Here is a 15320-nt window from a genome sequence, read left to right as displayed (position 1 = left end):
TAGGACTGTGCCTTTCTCCTTCTCAGCAGACTACACCCTGGAGTCCTGCTGGGTTTTGGCATCCCCGCAGAGCAGAGAGTCGCCAGACGACACAGAGATGCGATGCTCAATAGAGAAAGGAAGGGGGGTAGTCAGAGGGAAAATCCCAGGGTGGGATGGCAGGGAATCCCAGGGTGAGGGGAAGGGGAAAGGCGGCGTAAAGGGTGATTGCATTTTGGGGAGGAGGAGGGATGCTGACCCCTCTCAGCGATGAGATCCTGCCTGTCGTTCAACAGAGTGGACAGATGTCAGTCCCACTCGGATGTAAGCCATCAAAGCCAAAGGAGTTCTGTCAAGCCTGTCCCCATAGGGGGGGGGGTTGTTTTGTTTGTTTTGACACAGGGGGCTTCTCGCGCAGTGGTCGCACCCCAGCCGGAGGTTAGATGAGTGGGCAATCAGTAGCGACGCGGCATCCCCCGATGGCTAGGCGTCGCTTGCAAGCAGTGCCTCATGCCGCAGCACTCCGAGGGACCGGGCGAAAAAGGCGGGCACCACCAGAGGGGAAAGGGGCGGAGGAGGGAGATGGAGGGAGGGGGGTGCATGGGGGAAGGCGGCCGGACGGTAGGGCTAAGGAACAAGGAAGGGAGGACTGCAGGAAGGAAGGGAGAGGGGGGTGGAGGGTAGGGAGGGCTGCTATGGAGGTCGGGAGGGATGGTAGGGAGTGAGTGTGAGAGGGACGGAATGAATGACGGAGGAAGGCAGGCAGTGAGTAGGGAGGGAGGGTGGCAAGGACGGGATATAAGGAAGTGCGGGGGGAGTTGTCGGGAGTGGGGTGTCAGGAATGGAAGTAAGGGAATGATTCCCTAACTCCCCTAGAACGTGACGAAACACACGTCTTTATTCGTTCTTTCTTTATTTCTTCTTTCTTTCTTTCTTCGTTCTTTCTTTCTTTCTTTCTTTCTTTATTTCTTTTCTTTCTTTCTTCTCTCTCTCTCTCTCTCTCTCTCTCTCTCTCTCTCTCTCTTCTTTCTTTCTTTCTTTTCTTTCTTTCTTTCTTTCTTTCTTTTCTTTCTCTTGCTCTGTCACCCAGGCTGAAGTGCAATGCTGTGATCTCAGCTAACTGCAATCTCTACCTCCTGGGTTCAAGCAATTCTCCTGCCTCAACCTCCCAAATACCTGGGATTACAGGCACCCACCACCATGCCTGGCTAATTTTCTGTATTTTTGTAGAGATGGGGTTTCACCATATTGGCCAGGCTGGTCTTGAACTCCTGACTTCAGGTGATCTGCTGGCCTTGGCCTCCCAAAGTGCTGGGATTACAGCTCAAAAATTTGAGCTCCCAGCTCAAAATTTTTAAAATAATTTATTTATTTTTATTATTTATTGTTTTTTTGAGACTGAGTCTCCCTTTGTCATCCAGGCTGGAATGCAGTGGTACAGTCTTGGCCCACTGCAACCTCCACCTTCCAGGTTCAAGCAGTTGTACTGCCTCAGCCTCCTGAGTAGCTGGGATTACAGGCATGAGCCACCACGTCCAGCTAATTTTTGTATTTTTTAAGTAGAGATGGGGTTTCACCATGTTGGCCAGGCTGGTCTCGAACTCCTAACCTCAGGTGATCTGCCCGCCTTGACCTCTCAAAGTGCTGGGATTACAGGCGTGAGCCATCACGCCTGGCCAAAAAAATTAAAAATAATTTTAAAAATTATTTTAGAGACAGAGTCTTGCTTGTTGCCCAGGCTGATCTTGAACTCCTGGCCTCAAGTGATCCTCCCGCCTCAGCATCCCGAGCTCAGCTTGGGGAGAAACTGAGAAGTAGGGAAGGGCCATGAGCCTGGTGGGGGTCCCAGCTCCAGCTGCCGCTCTTCTGACTTGGGGGTGTCTAGTGTGCCTGAGCATTTACTGCCATCTTCATTTCTTTAGGTAAAAATGAAGGCATGGTCAGGCATGGTGGCTCAGGCCTGTGATCCCAGCACTTTGGGAGGCCGAGGTGGGCAGATCACCTGAGGTCGGGAGTTCGAGACCAGCCTGCCCAATATGGTGAAACCCCGTCTCTACTAAAAATACAAAACATTAGCTGGGCATGGTGGCAGGCTCTTGTTACACAACTACTTGGGAGATTGAGGCAGGAGAATCGCTTGAACCCAGGAAGCAGAAGTTGCAGCAAGCTGAGATTGCCCCACTGCACTCCAGCCTGGGTGACAGAGCAAGACTCTGTCTCAGAAAAAAAAAAAAAAAAAAAGACAGTGCTGGATCCCCCAGGCTCTAAGATGCCCTGGACCCGCATGCTTCCTCAGAGACACAGGGGCACACACACACCACAATCACAACCGCCACCAGCCCTGGCGGCCCATCCTGAAACCCAGTGGTGAAATTTCACCCCCTGGGCGCCCCTCCCACAGGAAAACGCTGTGACCGCCTATTGGGGTGCATGTGGAGCTGCAGTGCCCAGCGCTCAGGGGGTTCCCCTTCCCAAGGCATGTCCTGGGGGAACCCCTCAGATCATCAGCGGCTTTAGACATGGGGACCTAGGGATCTCCTTGCTGTTCACCAGAGAGAGAGAGAGACAAAGAGGCAGAGGTGGAGAGAAAACAGAGATTAGAGAGATAGACTGAAAGAGAGACAGAAGAAGAGAGAGAGACAGAGAGAGAGAGCGAAAGAGAGGGAGAAGCTGGGGTACCCTCAGAGAAGTCCTGGCCTCTATTTTCCCCGCCTCCCCCCGCCCCCTGCCGCCCCGCCCATGTCTTTCTATGCGCTATATTAAGAGCAGTGGCTCTGGGGTCCCAGCATTCATTTTTTGCCCCTTTCCTTCCCCCGTGCCTCAGTTTCCCCTCTTAGGGAGCAGATGCCAAATTGGCTCCAGTAGAAAGCTTGAGGATACCTCCGGCAGAGTAGCAGGCTCCGAGCGCACCCTGGAGTTCCTGCCGGGGTGTGGGGGTGTCCAAGCACAACCAGCCCCTCTCCCCATGTGCCGAGCGTGTCTGCTTGACCATGTGGCTTCCTCCGTCGCAGGCCCCACAGCCACCAGCGGCGCCTCCCGTTTCTCAGACGCAGCCAAGGGTACCGCTGGAGCTTCCTCGCCCCTCCCAGCGGGGCCCCGAAGTACTTACCGAGAAAGACGCGGCCTCCCATGGTTCGAGCTGCCGGCAGGAGCGGCAGGGGAAAGAGTGAGTGGGACAGGTCTGTCCTGTCTCCCCAGGGGCTGCCCCGTCTCCTCAGCCTGGGCAGCTGTGCGGACTGTCCCCGGAGGACAGGACTTTATGAAGGAGGTGGGGACTGACAGCCGCTGGTCCAGGACCCTCCCCGGAACTGGCGGGGCAGCTGGAAGCCAGCAAGAACGTGCAATAAAAACACAGACCCAGAGGCGCTGCAAACACACACACACACACACACACACACACACACACACACACACACACACACACACTGCACTCCCTCAGCAAGAATGAAGTGCAGCCTGCTTTCAAAAACCCTCTGCTGGAGTTTCCACCACGTGGCTCTGACGAACCCTCTGGCCTCTGTGTGTTTGGGGCTGGCTGCTCTGGAGGGGAAGGTGTGACAGCCGGGCGGGCTGGTCTCACCCAGGGCCACTTGGCTCTTCCCTGGGCAGGCACGCAGGGGCCTTGTCAGAAATAGCTCTGGGCTCCCACTTTGGTGGGGCTCGCCCTGTGCCCAGAGCTTTGGCATGCCAGAGTTGGCAGAGCCTGCGCGCCAGCTGGCAGTATCTTCCCCTGATGTTTTGCAGATGAGGAAACAGGCCAGGTGCAGAGGCTCACACCTGTGATCCCAGCATTCTGGGAGGCCGAGGCAGGAGGATGGCTTGAGCTCAGGAGTTTGAGACCAGCCTGGGCAACAAGGCGAAACTCTGTTTCTAAAAAAAAAAAAAAAAAAAAAAAAAAAAAATTATCCAGGCTGGTGGCAGACATCTGTGGTCCCAGCTACTACTACTCAGGAGGCTGCAGCAGGGAGGATCACCCGAGCTGGGGAGTTTGAGCTGTGATGGTGCCACTGCACTCCAGCTTGGGTGATAGAGTGAGTTCCTGTGTCAAAAACAAAAAGACAGAAAGCAAGAAAACTGAGGCATTACAGTGTCCACAGAGGAGACCAGGAAGGAAGAAGGGCCCTTCCCATGCCAGGCAGCGCCAAGAAGAGAAGCTTCACTGCACAGAGCAGACCCCCCCCCCCCCCCCGGATCTTTCTGGTCTTTCTAAGCCAGTTTCCCCTGTGGGAAATTTATATTTCAGAGGCCCCTGGGCACTTCGTTAATCAACAGAGAATCATGTGATAGGCAGGTTCTTTCCTTTTTGGATAAATTGCATGATTAGCTTGTCTCTCAAGCTACCTAATAATTTTTTTAAATGTTATTTTTTGGCTGGGTGTGGTGGCTCACGCCTGTAATCCCAGCACTTTGGGAGGCTGAGGTGGGCGGATCACCTGAGGACAAGTGTTCGAGACCAGCCCGACCAACATGGAGAAACCCCGTCTCTATTAAAAATACAAAATTAGCCGGGTGTGGTGGTGTATGCCTGTAATCCCAGCTACTCGGGAGGCTGAGGCAGGAGGATTGATAGAACCCAGGAGGCGGAGGTTGTGGTGAGCCGAGATCCTGCCCTTGCACTCCAGCCTGGGCAACAAGAGCGAAAATGTCTAAAAACAAACAAACGTTATATATTTTTTAAGAGATCTTACTCTGTCACCCAGGCTGGAGTGCAGTGGCACCATCACAGCTCACTGCAGCCTCAAACTTCAGGGTTCAAGGGGTCCTCCTGCCTCAGCCTCCTGAGGAGCTGGGACTACAGCTGTGCACCATCATGCCTGGCTAGTTTTTTCCTTAAGTTTTTTTTTTTTTTTTTTTTTTTTGTAGAAGCGAGATCTCGCCATGCTGCCAAGAAAATGCTATTATTTATGGAGCACTTAATTTGCACCAGGTCCTAAGTGTTTTTTTTTTTTTTAATCTATTTTAACTCATTTACTCCTCAAAACATCTGCATCATGTTGTCATTCCCATTTGACAGAGGAGGAAACTGAGGCACAAATGACTGACCCAGCTGAGAAGATCCACAGGCGGGCAGCCCAGCCCTGGAGTCCCTGTGATGTGCCCAGGAGAGTCTCTATGGGCGCTAACATGTTTTTGCGCCTCCGTGGCCCTGAGGCTTAGCAGGCGTCTGTGTCCAGCCAGAATTCAAGGACTCGGTTTTCTGTTCCTTATATTCATATTTATTTTTAGGTTTCCCTACTATTTGGGGCAATGAGGAGGGATTTTCAATGAGGATGCCGAAATCAAGTCTCCTTGTTACATGAATAAATTCAAGATGCAGAAGTGATGAATGCTAAGGAAAATATTGTTCAATTGTTCAAAGCGGGAGATTGCAGCAATGGGGAAAAAAAGTCACTAATGACCGAAGTCAGAGAACTATTGTCCTGGGAGTAACCAAACATCCCCAGTCCTAGAATTTACCCCTTCCTGTCCCGGGCTCCTGTAGGGGTGGCCACGGGCTGTGGGGGAGGGGAATGAACATCAGCAGAAGCTGGAAGCAGAGAGGCCAGACCGGCTCTGGAGGGATTTTGCCTTTTTTTCTCAGAAAGCCAGAAACTCCAGCTAGAACCCCAGGGCTCAACGTCCCCCCTCTGCAGATCAGACGGGTAGGTCAGACAGCTGGCATCTGCAGAATCTCAGGGAGGCAGGAGGCGCTTCCTAATGCCAGGGGTTGTCCCTACCCCCATTCATGGTGATCATTGACACTTTTTTATTTTATTTTATTGTACTTTATATTAGAGACAGAGTCTGCTGTTGCCCAGGTTGGAGTGCAAGAGCGCCATCTCAGTTCACTGCAACCTCGGCCTCCCAGGTTCAAGCGATTCTCCTACCTCAGCCTCCCAAGTACCTGGGACTACAGGTGCCCACCACCACACCTGGCTAATTTTTGTATTTTTATTTCATTTTATTATAGATTTATTCATTCATTTATTTATTTTGACTCCTGGGTTCAAGAGGTTCTCCTGTCTCAGCCTCCCAATTAGCTGGAATTACAGGTGCAAGCCACCATGCCCGGCTGATTTTTGTATTTTTGGTAGAGACAGAGTTTCGCTATGTTGGTCAGGCTGGTCTCGAATTCTGGCCTCAAGTGATCTGCAAACCTTGGTGTCCCAAAAGTGCTGGGATTACAGGCTTGAGCCACCATACCCGGCCTGAAACATCCTTTTTAAATTTTTATTTTATTTATTTTTATTATTTATTATTATTATTTTTTTCTGAGACAGAGTCTTGCTCTGTCACCCAGGCTGGAATGCAGTGACGCTATCTCGTCTCACTACAACCTCTGCCTCCTGGGTTCAAGCAATTCTCCTGTCTCAGCCTCCCTAGTAGCTGGGATTATTGGCACATGCCACAGCATCTACCTAATTTTTGTATTTTTAGTGGAGACAGGGTTTCACCATGTTGGCCAGGCTGGTCTTGAACTCCTGAACTTGTGATCCACCCGCCTCAGACTCCCAAAGTCCTGGGATTACAGGCATGAGCCACTGTGCCTGACCCTGAAACACTCTTACCCTGAATAGCCTCAGGGTCCGCTCCCTTCTCTCTTCAGCTTTTGGCTGAAACATATTTTGACCTACACGCCTCATCCAAAATGTAAACTCCTCCCATCCTCAGCACTCCAAAACCCTTCCTGGCTTTTTTTTTTTTCCCAGATGAAATCTCACTCTGTCACCTAGGTTGCTGGAGTGCAGTGGTGTGATCTCAGCTCACTGCAAGCTCTGCCTCCCAGGTTCAAGTGATTCTTCTGCCTCAGCCTCCCAAGTAGCTGGGATTAGAGGCATGCAACCACCATGCCTAGCTAGTTTTTTGTATATTTAGTAGAGACAGAGTTTCACCATGCTGGCCAGGTTGGTCTCGAACTCCTGTCCTCAAACGATCCACCCGCCTCAGCCTCCCAACGTGCTGGGATTACAGGCGTGAGTCACCATGCCCCCAGGCTTTCTTTTTTCTTTCTTTTTTTTTTTTTTTTTTTGAGATGGAGTCTCGCTCTGTTGCCCAGGCTGGAGTGCAGTGGCCGGATCTCAGCTCACTGAAAGCTCCGCCTCCTGGGTTTACGCCATTCTCCTGCCTCAGCCTCCCGAGTAGCTGGGACTACAGGCGCCCGCCACCTCGCCCAGCTAGTTTTTTGTATTTTTTTTTTAGTAGAGACGGGGTTTCACCGTGTTAGCCAGGATGGTCTCGATCTCCTGACCTTGTGATCCGCCCGTCTCGGCCTCCCAAAGTGCTGGGATTACAGGCTTGAGCCACCGCGCCCGGCCGCCCCGAGGCTTTCTTGAGTCTCTCCAGTACTTCTCACCATCTCTCTTCTTCCCTTGCAACCATCTGCCCTCGAGCCGCATTAGGCTCTCAGCCCCCTGAGTGACTTTTGTCTTGTTCTCTGCAGAGCACGAGCACAGAGCCTGTACTGAGTGGGTCCCCATATGGTAAACCATGCAAATTAGTACTCCTGCCACTCCACTGCTGCCCAGCTAAGGGAAGCCTCCTTCAGCCTTGCTGATCTGGTCCCTGCCGGGGTGTCTGCCTATGTTTCTCCACTTTCTCTTTGTCCTGAAGTCTCAGTCCGGCTGACCTATTTTGCAGCTTCTGGACAACCTCATGACTTTTGTTCTGCAATAATGGGGGATGGGAACATGGTCCTCATCTGTCAAAAGGGGAACTGGCATCTGGGGTTTTCAGGCCTCTGGCCTCAGGTTGCTCATCTCAGAAGTAACCCAAGATTGCCTGTAATCCCAGCTACTTGGGAGGCCGAGGCAGGAGAATTGCTTGAGCCCAGGAGATGTAGGTTGCAGTGAGCTGAGATGGCGTCATTGCACTCCAGCCTGGGCGATAGAGCAAGACTCCGTTTCAAAAAAAAAGAATCAACTCAAGATTTTCCAAGCAATAATAATAATGGTACTATTAATTATATTAGTATAATTTATTATTACTATTGTTTTAGAGACGGGGTTTCTGTTACCCAGGCTGGAGCACAGTGGCACAGTTATGGTTTAAGGCAGCCTGCACATCCTGGGCTCATGAGATCCTCCTGCCTCAGCCTCCCAAGTAGCTGGGACTACAGGCACATGCTACCATGCCTGGCTAATTTTTTACTTTTTTTTTTTTGGCAAGGGGGATGGAATCTTGCTCTGTAGCTGGGATTACAGGCACACGCTACCACGCCCAGCTAATTTTTGTACTTTTAGTAAAGATGGGGTTTCACCACGTTCACCACATTGGCCAGGCTGGTCTCGATCTCCTGACCCTCAAGTGAACCGCCTGCCTCAGCCTCCCAAAATGCTGGGATTACAGGTGCACACCACCAGGCCCAGCCACACCCCTTTCTGAATGAAGTCGGGGGAGGGGGGGAAGTCTTAAATTGCAGTGAGACAGATTCCCTAGTAGAATCTTGAGCAGAATAAGTCTCCAAAGCCCCACAGGAAAAAGCCACCTTGCGAAAAAGCTCAGACACAGATAATAAAATGAGATTTGGTTTCAGGATACAAACATATGCAAGAAGACTTCAAAAGATAAACAAAGCAGCCAGGTGCGGTGGCTCATGCTTGTAATTCCACCACTTTGAGAGGCCGAGGCAGGCAGATCACCTGAGGTCAGGAGTTCAAGACCAGCCTGGCCAATATGGAGAAACCCGCTCTCTACTAAAAGTACAAAAATTAGCCGGATGTGGTGATTGCATGCCTGTAATCCCAGCTACTTGGGAGGCTGAAGCAGGAGAATTGCTTGAACCCCGAAGGCAGAGGTTACAGTGAGCTGAGATTGTGCCACTGCGCTCCAGCCTGAGAGACAAGAGTGAGACTCAGTCTAAATAAAATAAAACAAAATAAAATAAAATAATACATAAACATAAATAAATAAATAAATAAAAATAAACAAGGCTGGGCCAGGCGCAGTGGCTCACGCCCATAATCTCAGCTACTTGAGGATGCCAAGGCAGGAGGATCGCTTGAGCCCAGGAGTTCGAGACCTTCCTGGGCAGCACAGTGAGACCCTCATCTCCACAAAAACAAAAATAAAAAATTTGCCAGGCGTAGTGACTCGCACCTGTAGTCCCAGCTACTCAGGAGACTGAAGTGGGAGGGTGGCTTGAGGCCAGGAATTTGAGGCGGCAGTGAGCTGTGTGTGATCATGCCACTGCACTCCAGCCTGGGTGACAGAGCAAGACCCTGTCTCAAAAATAAACAAAGTAAAAAATGAGTTAACTGAGCAAAGAAATAAGGGGCAAAGAATATTCGGGGTGGTGGTAATCAGCAAGATAAAGATGGGAGCGTGGGAACAAGGTCATGTCTCATTTCTTGGTGACGAAGGAGGCTCGTGCATATGCCTTCCTTCCCTTTTATTTTTAAATTTCCTTTTTTTTTGCAAAGCAAAATTCTTTATTTCTGCAAATTGTGAACAATTTGCATAGAAGTTTCCACATGCAAATGTTTCCTAAAATGATGGCTTTTTGTTTTGTTTTGTTTTTGAGTCTCTTGCTCTGTCGACAGACTGGAGTGCAGTGGCACAATCTCAGCTCACTGCAACCTCCGCCCCCCGGGTTCAAGCCATTCTCCTGCCTCAGCCTCCCAAGTAGGTGGGATTACAAGCACCCACCACCATACCTGGCTAATTTTTTTTTGTATTTTTAGTAGAGACGGGCATCAATCACTGCGCCCAGCCAAAATGATGGCTGTTTAACATAATGCCATGTAACGCAGGTATTGTAGTTTTGTGGTTATATGCAGATGTGATTTTATCAGAGACCAAAGCAAAAACAAAGAGAATTCTGAAAAGAGTTTCTATCAAGGAAGATAAAATCAGCCAGGGAGAGTGGCTTATGCCTGTGATCTCAGCACTTTGGGAGGCCGAGCCGGGAGTTCGAGACCAGCCTGGGCAATATGGTAAAATCCTGTCTCTACAAAAAAATGCAAAAATTAGCCAGGAGCGGTGGCGTGTGCCTGTAATCCCAGTTACTCAAGGGGCTGAGGCGGGAGGATCTCTTGAGCCCAGGAGTTCAAGGTTGCAGTGAGCTATGATCTCGCCACTGCACTCCAGCCTGGGCCACAGAGTGAGACTGTCTCAGAAAATAAGTAAAATAAAGTTGACCATGGATAGACTGATGGTCCAAAGAATTATACTGTTTCATGGATTCTATAAACCTGAGGCTCTATACAAATATTTAAAAAAGAATTTTAAAATGTTTAAAGGTTTAAGGAGAAGCGTTTAGAGAAAGCAAAGGAGAGAGTAGGGTGGGGGAGGGGAACAGCTCGGGTGAGGGGGCGGGTGGCTGTGGGGGTGGGGAACTGGTGGGAGCCAACAAAAAGCCCCAGCTAGGAATGCTGTGTGACACTTGGTGGCATTTTTGTCACTTTCTTGCAGCTCTCAGTGTCTTCCCCATTTTGCAAAGGCTTCTGAGCTGGGTGGTGCCGATGTCCCGATAAGGATGGGGTCAGGCGTCTGGGGGGCACTGGGAGGACGGAGGTCTCAGAATCCTTCCCTTGACTTTGGATGGGTGGGGAAGGGCAGGGGAGGAAGGGGGCTTATTTAGGCCGGGTGCCCACCCGGGTCAACCCCTCCTCATGCCTCTGGGCCTCTTCTGTTGTGGGTTTGTGGGTTCCCGAGAAATAGGGCCATGGATGGCGCTGCCGGTCCCAGCCAGTCCCGGAAAGAAGCGACGGGAAAGCGTTGGTGAGAATCCGTCCATCCCCAGGGCTCTGTGCCTCGGCTGGAGCTCTCCCTTGCACTTCTTTCCAAGCATAGAAAGCAGTTTGCGGCTCCTCAAAAAGTTACATGCAGAGTGACCCTGTGATCCAGCCATTCTGTTCCTGGGTATACACCTGAGAAAACTGAAGGCAGACACTCAAGCGGATACTTATTTTTATTTTTATTTTTATTTTTTTGAGATGGAGTCTCACTCTGTTGTCCAGGCTGGAGTGCAGTGGCGCGATCTCAGCTCACTGCAACCTCCACCTCCCGAGTTCAAGCAACTCTCCTGCCTCAGGCTCCTGAGTAGCCGGGATTACAGGCGCGTGCTACCATGCCAGCTATTTTTTTTTGTATTTTTAGTATAGATAGGGTTTCACCATATTGGTCATGCTGGTCTCAAACTCCTGACCTCACGTGATCCCCTCACCTCGGCCTCCCAAAGTGCTGGGATTACAGGTGTGAGGCACCACAACTGGCCTCATTTATAGTTACTTTTTGTGTATGATTATGAGGTAGGGTCTAAGTTCTTTAATTATTATTATTTTTTGCATGTGTATATCCTATTCTTGGGAAAATTTAAAAGGGATTATTTCTGTTTCTGGTAACGCGAGCATTCAGCGTGTACTCCCCTGCCTCCCCAGCGTGTACTCCCCTCTCCCACTAGGGTCAGGGCAGGGCTGGAGAAGCAAAAACCGTAACTAGAAGAGACTTCCCCAACAGGACGTTGCCCAACCCTGGCCAGGCTGACGTTCAGCCTCGAGGGTCCTTATCGGCAGTGTAATCGCAACTGTGACCAAACCAAGCCACCCACAGCCTGACGCCCCCACACCCTTGACCTTCCCTTTAGCTTTGGGCTTGAGCAGAGCTTTGATACTTAAATAGAGAAAGGAGACAGCAAGACCCTTTTGCCTTCTCAGAGGGGGCACCCCCTTCTCTGATGCCTTCACAGGTCCTGCCTCTCCAGGACCCAGCTTCCCTCCTGGCCACCCCAGCCACACCCCATTTCCACCCAGCTAGAGAGGGCAAAACACAACACTCCTGGCAGCCCTGCCCGAGTGTGTCCTGGGACATGGTGGGGGTGGGGGCTTCCTGACTCCTGGGACGGGGAACTCTGGGGTGGCCTCTCCTCCCAGCTCCTCGCCCCACTGGTGCCTCTCCCCGTGAGTCGTGGGAAAAGGCAACAAAACCAACCGCAGGGAGATATAAAATCTCTTCCTGTATCTGTGACAGCTGTTTTGTTGGTGTGGCCATCTGTTCTTCCTGTAAACACCTGAATCTGTTCAGACCAAGCTCTTCCTCTCCCCCAGAACCCTCTATGGCTCCCACCTCCCCCAGTAAAATCCAGTCTTCCCCAAGGCCCACAAGGCTTAGCTGTGTGATTTGCCCTGTCACCTCCAGCTCTCCCTCTCATTCACTTGGCTCCAGCCACACCAGCTTCCTCACTGTTCCCCAAATAAATATGCCAGGCCCAGTCCAGCCTCAGGGCCTTTGCATTCGCTGTTCTCTTCACCTGGAACACCTTTCCCTCAGAATGTTTTTTATCTTTCAATTATTTTGTTTTTTGAGACAGAGTCTTGCTCTGTCGCCCAGGCTGGAGTGCAGTGTGACATGATCTTGGCTCAGCACAACCTCCGCCTCCTGGGTTCAAGCCATTCTCCTGCCTCAGCTTCCCGAGAAGCTGGGACTACAAGTGTGCATCACCACACCCAAATAATTTTTGCATTTTTAGTAGAGATGGGGTTTCACTATGTTGGTCGGGCTGGTCTCGAACTCCTGACCTCAAGTGATCTGCCCGTCTCAGCCTCCCAAAGTGCTGGGATTACAAGCCTGAGCCACTGCGCATAGCCTCCCCCAGAGAGTCTCACTCTCACTGTTTCTCTTTTTTTTTTTCCTTTCTCTCTCTCTCTTTTATTTTTTTTTTCAATGGTGTCTCATTCTGTTGCCCAGGCTGGAGTGCAGTGGTGCAATCATAGCTCACTGTAACTGCAAATTCCTTGGTTCAAATGATCCACCTGCCTCAGCCTCCCAAGTAGCTGGGACTACAGGTGCACGCCACCACACCCAGCTGATTTTTCTTATTTTTTTATAGAGACGGGGTCTTGCTATGTTGGCCAGGCTGGTCTTGAACTCCTGGGCTCAAGCGATCCTCCTGTTTCAGCGTCCCAAAGTGCTGGGATTACAGTCATGAGCCACCTCACGTGGCCCCTCTCACTCTTGTCTGCCTCACATATTTGCTCAGAGGTCACCTCCTTAGTGAGGCCTTCCCTGACCAAGCCCCATTTAAAACGTCAGCTTCCTTCCCCCGGTTCCTTTCTAACCTTTCCCCTCTGTTTTATTTTTCTCTATAGCACATCACCTTCGAATATTTTAATTCGAATTAATATATATATATATATATATTTTTCCTTCGGGGCTGAGTCTCTCTGTCTCCCAGGCTAGAGCGCAGTGGCATGATCTTGGCTCACTGCAACCTCCGCCTCCCAGGTTCAAGCAATTCTCTTGCCTCAGCCTCCCGAGTAGCTGGGACTACAAGGGCACGCCACCACGCCCAGCTAATTTTTGCAGTTTTAGTAGAGACGGGGTTTCACCATGTTCCCCTGGTTGGTCTTGAACTCCTGACCTCAAGTGATCCACCCACCTCGGCTCCCCAAAGTGCTGGGATTGCAGGCGTGAGCCACTGTGTCAATCCTCTAACCCCTTTTCAAAAACAAACAAACAAACAGAAAGAGAAGTAGGAATGTAGAATGTAGAATGTTAGGTGTGGATGGATGGGCAGTGAATTGAGGGCTTATTTTTAAAATTAAGATGAGGGTATTTGAACATGTTTCTGTATTCATTAGAAAGATCTAGACCAACGGGTTGCTTGCAAATAATACCTCACAACAGTACTTCACAAGACAGACCTTTCACAGTATATTCTCTCTTGTTAAATATTCACATGAATAAAATAAATGTTACTTGATAGGTCAAAATGGGAGCACTAAAGAGTTTTTACTTGTCCTGACATTCTTATCTATTTATTTATTTTACTTTAAGTTCTGGGATACATGTGCTCAACGTGTAGGTTTGTTACATAGGTATACATGTGCCGTGGTGGTTTGCTGCACCTATCAACCCATCGTCTAGGTTTTAAGGCTCGCTTTCTGTTGAGGCTGAGTATACTCGATCTGAGGGTCTGCTAGTATTTCATTTTCTCCATGGAAAACTGTGCAAGTTCTGTGCTTTATGTTCTGGATTCTCATGAGTGGTTTTTTATTATTTTGATTGCATTCTTTCAAACATTGGATTGGAGGGATTTGTTTTTTATTTTTCTAACTTTACTAATAACATTTAATTTTTTGTGTATGTAGAGATGTATGGTTGAGAGAATATGTAAAATTATATTGTTTTGGCAAAACAATCATGAAGCAAAGCAATACAGAACTCATGGTTTTCTATCAAGATAATACATTTCACTCCCTTGTTGAAGAGGGGAAGAGTCATTCTCTGGAGATATCAATGTCTGTGTTCTCATCACAGTCAAGCTCTGCAGATCCAAAGGATCTAGTCAAACACAGGCTCCTCAGTTTAGACTGTGGAGAAAACCTTCCCCCAGGATCGGGATACAGTGTTAATGGATTACATTTCTGGAAGGCAAAGCAAGTCCATAGTGAGGAAGTAATAAGACTGGATTCACTTCTCTTTTAATCTGGTGTCTTGGATACAGACAATGCAAGAAAAAATAAAGTTCTGTGCAGAGCAGTGTTTCACAGGGACACGATGTGCTCAGGGCTGTACTAACAGGAGGAAGTTTTGCCTAATGAGCAGATGGACAAAGCTGTAAATTTCTCCTCTGCTACTGTCCCCCAGCACATGCCGCTTTGGGCTAGATGGGACATGGTTTCCTTTTGGGGTCCTAAATCTGGCTGAGGTACTGATGCTCTACCTTTTCCTCCTTTCTTCTCTAGGGACAGAACTTCATTCTCCACCACTAACGATCGACAGAGGAATTCTCACTTCTGCACGGAGACCTTCCTTTCAGAAAACCCAGCAAGGTGAGTCCAGGAGCCCAGTATGTACTACGGCAGGTGGTCAGGGAGAATGGAAACTGTGACTATGAACCTGAAGTCACCTGAGAGGAAATCCAGCCTCATCTGGAGTGGAGAGATTGTGGGGTTGTTTGCTTGATTACGTGATTAATTAATTGCTCCTTTTTTTATGATTTCAAAAATATAAGTGAATGTTGAGCTCAGCAATGAAAGTTACAATATAGAAAGTAGTGGCAATGAAGACCAATTAGAGGAGAAAGTGCTTTTTGTGTTTTTGTTTTGTTTTGTTTTGTTTTTTGAGACGGAGTCTCACTCTGTCACCCAGGCTGGAGTGTTGTGGCTCAATCTTGGCTCACTGCAGCCTCCGCCTCCCGGGTTCAAGTGATTCTCCTGCCTCAGCCTCCCGAGTAGCTGAGATTACAAGTGTGCACCAGCATACCCAGCTAATGTTTGTATTTTTAGCAAACAAGGGGTTTCTCCATATAGGCCAGGCTGGCCTCGAACTGCAGACCTCTAGTGATCTGCCCGTCTCAGCCTCCCAACGTGCTGGGATTACAGGCATGAGCCACCATTCCTGGCCCAGGAAGTGGGGGTTTT

This window comes from Rhinopithecus roxellana, chromosome 8 (genome assembly GCF_007565055.1).
Source record: "Rhinopithecus roxellana isolate Shanxi Qingling chromosome 8, ASM756505v1, whole genome shotgun sequence".
Taxonomy (NCBI): Eukaryota; Metazoa; Chordata; class Mammalia; order Primates; family Cercopithecidae; genus Rhinopithecus; species Rhinopithecus roxellana.
This window is presented reverse-complemented; position numbering follows the sequence as displayed.